Source organism: Antechinus flavipes, chromosome 3 (genome assembly GCF_016432865.1).
Source record: "Antechinus flavipes isolate AdamAnt ecotype Samford, QLD, Australia chromosome 3, AdamAnt_v2, whole genome shotgun sequence".
Lineage (NCBI taxonomy): Eukaryota > Metazoa > Chordata > Mammalia > Dasyuromorphia > Dasyuridae > Antechinus > Antechinus flavipes.
In genome coordinates this window covers 252,435,009-252,441,422 of record NC_067400.1, presented here as the reverse complement: position 1 = coordinate 252,441,422, position 6,414 = coordinate 252,435,009, and positions in this window count along the sequence as shown.

Here is a 6,414-nt window from a genome sequence, read left to right as displayed (position 1 = left end):
TTGAATGTTTTGTATTCAGACAATTTTTAATCTGAAAGTGTCAGCATCTTATGTAACTTTTTAAGTCAATGAAGTCTTGTGAATTTAGGGAAAAAGTTAGCCTAGCTTTTATAGGGGTGAAAGGTTAGGATATTGCACACACTACACCAATGTAGTGATACTTGCTATTCTTGACCATCTTGAGCACATAGAAATCCTAGAGATTCCTAGTGAAGAAGGAAGAATAACTAGTCTTTTGTGTATGTCAGCATCATTAGAAATTCTCTCTTGGTCTCTCTTACTGAATGAACTGTATTTAATCTCAACCCAGAGGAAAGTAGTAATCTAAACAAATGGAACAAGATATATGTATAGGTCATAGATACAATTCGATGATAGAGAAATAGATACAAACATTATACACACACACACACACAATGTGTATTTATATAATATCTAATCTATGTAATACATGTATGTATATATACACACACATGATATTGATATTGATAATAGAGATAGGGAGAGAAATTTAAACATAGGAAGCAGTGTGATGCAGAAGAGAGGTGGAGTTTAGAAGATCTGGTTTTAAGTTTTCCACATAATTTTCTAAATACCATTAAATTTCTAGCATGGTTTAAGGATATACCATAAATTATCTGGGTGACAACAGATAAATCATTCAACTTCTCAAAGCCTCAGTTTTCTCAGAGTGATGGACTAGATGACTCTTATAATCCCTTACAACTCTAAAACTATGATGATGTCATTTATGTAGGGAAATCCCTACATAAAAATCACACATCTGAAAACACAAACACATTTATATTAGATGACTTTTAAGATGCTCTCTCTCTGTCTCTGTCTCTGTCTCTGTCTCTGCCTCTCTCTGTCTCTTTACCCCAGCATCTATAATCTTGGTCTGGAATTGCAATTTCAATGAAGAATTATCCAAGATTACACAAGTATTAGAGATTTATTTGGGTCTCTGAGAAATTAAGTGCTTTGTCTTGAGTTACAAAATTATTTTGTGTAAAGTATAAGCATGAACCTAATATTCTCTCCATTATGCCATATTGCCTCTCTCTGTGTGATGTACATAAATATGTTACATCTACAACAATACTTTGTAAATAAAGTGTTAGACTATATAAAATGTGAAAGTCTAAGAAGAACAGTTGGTTTCATAAGTAAGGACTGAGAAACTAGGCTTTCTAACAAACTATAATTTTTAATCACAGATTAAACATATTTTTGTTTGTTTGTTTGTTTGCTCGTTTTTTGTGTTTTTTTTTTTAACCAGGACCCCAGGTATTGTTTAAAATTAATCTATAAAAATTCCATCACAGGTTAAAAGTCATAGTTGTGCAACTCTAGAAGTAATGTAAAATACTTATATATTTTCTCTTGTCCAACTCAAAGGCCCTCTGTTAGACCTTTATAATATATATATATATATATATATATATATATATATATATATATATACACATACACGTATATACGTATATATGTATATATATACACACATATATACATATACATATGTGTATAAATATATATACCATATGTATATAAATATATATGTACATATTCACAGATATCTATCTATCACAGATAGCTCTGTGTGTGTGTGTGTGTGTGTGTATTGTTGTAGTTTAGTTCTGTCTGAATCTTTGTGATCCCATTGGGGTTTTTTTGGTAAAGATATTGGATTGATTTACTATTTCCTTCTCTAATATATAAATATGTGTGTATATACATGCATACGTTCATATGTATTTCTCTCTATATATATGTATTTAAAAGAAGTAACTATTCTCTGAAGTTGTATTAAAATTAGAGAACAAATTAGCATCTCGAGAAATGAATATTGGTGAATTAACTCTATTTAGCAAGTATTTCCATTTTTCTAGTCATCTTTATCCAAAAATGATGTTAGAGATTACAGTCAAGTTGACAACAACAGTGATAGAAAACTGAAATAGATCAACAAGTAATACTTTTTTATAATTGATTATTGTCAAATCAATTTATCACAAAATAATGTGGAAGTATACCATCAAAAATTTTTAAAAGATATTTTCATAGTTAATGCCTTCATAGAATACCATAATTACCATTTAAAAAAGAAACCAAAACACCAGATGGTGATAGTGAGCAAGACAGGCAGGAGAAACTATCAACATTCTTTGAGTTAACCTAACTTACTGAGTAGGCTTGTGTACCTTGCTATACATCTCTTTGTGGATGGGACTTCTTCCTTAATAGGCATTCCTCTTCAGTCATGACTTTCCCTTTCAAATACATCTGAATCTCTCAAAGCAAAGTGGGGGAGGGAATGAACTGGCTGTCAATTGTGAGACACAATTGTGGCTAAGACATTTTAAGAACATCTGGTATTGAGAATTTTTCTTTTTCTCATTTAAACTATCAACTCTCTTAATTATTACTTAGTACCTGTATGCAAAGTCAACAATAATTTGAATTTTATAGATATAAACACCAGTATTTTAAATGTCTATCATTTTCCCTCATCTTTGTATATAATATTTTTTATTAATTCATGAAAATGCAACTGATATTGATAAGTTGGATATCTTTTGTTTTTTTAAATGGAATCCTTTAAAAGGACGACCCATTTAGACTCCAGTCAGAAGGAGGAAAGAGACAAAAATGCTATAGCTAATCCAGTCTGTATGAGAATACTTGAAGGCTGAGAAAAGGGAAATGAGGGGTGGGACTCTCCAATATCTTTAACAGGAACAGGTATTATACACTCTTAGGTTTGGTAAACTTTTAGAAGTCCCAAAGCTATTGTAAGTCCTTCTTCAGAATATCTTTATCCCTTGATAGGTCTACTAAACATAGCCATAAGTGGATCTTGATGTTATCTCAACCCTTTCTATTTTTTTTTAAGCAATGGCAACTTTTCTATTTTCAGTGAGTACTACTTCTCACCATGATTCTTGCTTCTACAAATCTCTTCTGCCTCATTCAGGACTTCATTTTGAGGAAACTAGGGAGAAATCACTGAGAAATATCTGCTCAAAATGCATTATAATTTATTTCTTCCATTTTTGTTGTCTTCAAATGTCCTTGGTGATACCTTGAGAATGAAGGACAAACAACAACAGTAATCAAGATATATTTATGACACTTTATCTGAACTTTTCCTCTGCCCTTGTCACACTCAAGATTGTTGTATTCATATCTTATCTTTCCTTACTAAACTGTAAAAACATGAAGGGAGAAAATGAACTGTTTTTCTCTTTCTTTCTTTCTTTCTTTCTTTCTTTCTTTCTTTCTTTCTTTCTTTCTTTCTTTCTTTCTTTCTTTTTACAATATGATTAATTAAATTTTTATTTGCCAAACATTTAGTTATGATATTAATTTTTTAAATCAACATTTCCCCCAATTACATTTGAAACATTTTTAAAATTTGTTTTTAAAACTTCATAATTCTAGATTCTCTCCTTCATCCTCACTCCCATTCCTCATTAAGAAACCACATGTGAAGTTATGCAAACATTTCCACAAAACTTATGTTTTTCTTTTGATCATTTATCAATTGAGGCATGGATCTATTTTTTTTTTTTTTTTTACAAATTTGACTCAGTTCCCTCTATGTTTGAGAAATAAGCCATTGTTCAATAAACTTGCTTCAAAATTCTTCTTATAATTATTATTGCTAACCGTATTTCTCCCCTTTTATTCTATTTTCTCTCTTTTCACCCTGTCCTCAAAAATGTTTTGCTACTAACTAATCCCTCCCCCAATATGCCTTCTCTTTTATCACTCCTTTTTTTCTGCAAGATAAGATAGATTTCTATATCCATATTGAGTGTGCATATTATTTCCTTTTTGAGCCAATTCTGATGAGAGTAAGGTTCACTCACCCATTCTTCCTCCTTTTCTGCTTCATTGTAAAAGTTTTTCTTGCCTTTTTTTTAATGGCAGATAATTTGCACCATTTCACTTCTCCCTTTCTCTTTCTCCCAGTACATTTCTCTCTCACCCCTTAATTTCATCATTTTAAAGATATTATCCCATCATATTCAATTTATGCTTGTGACCTCTGTCTATATCAAAATCTACATCCATCTATCTATCTATCTTTAGAATATCATATTGTAAGTCCTCTGGTATTTTAGTGTAGAAGCTGCTAAATCTTGTATTATCTTGACTGTTCCTCTATACTTGGAGTGTTTTTTTTTTTTTTTTCTGGCTAGCAATATTTTCTCATTTACCTGTCAGTTCTATTCCTGGGAATTTTCATTTTACCTCTTTTAGGAGGTGATTAGTGAATTCTTTTATTTTCTATTTTACCTCTGATTCTAGAATATTAGGACAGTTTTCCTTGATGATTTCTTGAATGATGCAAGTTCTTTTTTTATCATGATTTTCAGGTAGTCCAATAATAAAATTATCTCTTCATCTATTTTCCAAGTCAGTTGTTGTTCCAATGAGATATTCCCCTCCCACCCCCATTTCTTGAGTTTTGCTTTATTTTATTTTCTCATGAGATGATTAGCTTCCATTTTCTTGATTATAATTTTTAAGGAATTATTTTCTTCAGTGAGTTTTTTACCTCCTTTCCCAATTGACCATTTTAAAAGGCATTCTCCTGATTAGCTTTTTGTATTTCCTTTTGCACAACTCTCAATTCTTTCCCCAATTTTTCCTTTTTCATTCTTACTTGATTTTCAAAATCCCTTTTGAGCTCTTCTAAAACCTGAGACCAAATCTTATTTTTCTTAGAGGTTTTGGATGTAGGAGCTTTGACTTTGTTATCTTCTTCTGAGTGTGTGTTTTGATCTTCCTTGTCACTATAGTAACTTTCTACAGTTGGAAACTTTTTGTTGTTGTCTGTTCATTTTTCTGGCCTACAAGAAGTATGACTCCATTTCCAAGGTGCAGGGTGCTTCAGGGACTTTGCGCAGCTATTTTTAGAGCTCTTTCTAGGGACCTGACCTCAAGTCTCTTTTCTACCCTGGAACTAGAGTGTCCCTTCTCCACTGTAGCTGTAAGATCTAGTGTACTAAAGTGCAGAGTTCTGCTTTACTGGTGTTAGAGCTGGGGCTGAAGCCAGGCCTGTGCTGGGATTGCCCGGTAGGCTCCAACCTCATTCCACAGACTTTTTCTGCTGGCCTTCCAACTCATATCTGGTGTCTCTGGGCTGAGAGGCCAGAAAGTCATTAGTACTGCCACTGAATCAGAGGTCCCTAGACTTGTTTCTGCTTTTGGGGCCAGGGTTGGGACTAGAGCGGCATTAGTGCAGCCTCTGCTATTGTTGCATGCTGGACTTCTATCCAAGCATTACTGCTGACCTTCTAAATTGCCATGTCTAGAAAATATCTGCTTTGCCTTTTGGTGTGTTCTGATGCTATAAAATTTGTTTAGAGTCACTATTCAAGAGGATTTGGAGTGATCTGGGGAGAGACTGAGTCAGTTTCTTTCTTTACTCCATCATCTTAAGTGAACTGATTTTTAAACTTTGCAACATTGTATCATCAGTGTCAAAATAGAGTTACATAAATATAATTATTCCAGTACTTTTCAATTTGTAAAATATTCATCTTGAATATATGACAATTCTAGGGGCTATGTTTCATAATCTAGAGGAATTTCAGGTGGTGTATGCATGCAGTAGAAAAATCCCTGAAATTGAATCAGAAAACTTGTGTTTGTCTAAAAGTCACTTGATAAAACCTCCAATTTAGATATCTTAAGGTATGGAAAGATCTCTATAGACATAGTTTCAGTTGATTTTCATGCCAACATAACAAATGTTAATTGTTTCTATTTATAGATAAAAATTGAGGTACTTAGAGATGATAATTTGATCAGGATCCTACAGTTATAAAGTATCTGAGAAAAATATTCTAAATAAAGATGTTCTAAATAAAACGACCTAGCCATAATGCACACTTGAGTCTCAGTCTGAAGAGAATGCCTGTCCAGCCTACTTCACAAGGTCAGAAGGGAACACACTTAACAAGTGTAAACAGATTTTAAACCTACTTTTATTCACTTACTGTATAAACAGGATAAGAAGAATTTAGTCATTGAAATCCAAATAGCCCAAGGTTAACTCCAGAAGATATCAGTTATTTATCCCTCAGGTATTATTTCAGATGAATGATGTTGAGTCTTGTTTTGTATGGCCTGCACATGTAGAACATATCTAATAAGAAAGAGAAATATTGGTTTTTCACATTCAAAAAAACCTCTGGTGTCACCCATTTCTAAAAACTTTTCTGACATTCTTAAGTTAGTAATAATAGTTTGCTTTTATATAACACTGTGGAGCATTATACAATTATCTCATTTGATCATTACAAGATGACACAGAAAATAAATATGTGAGACCAGATTTGAATTTAGATATTTCTGACTGTAGTTCATAATTGCACCACCTAGCTGTTTTAACAT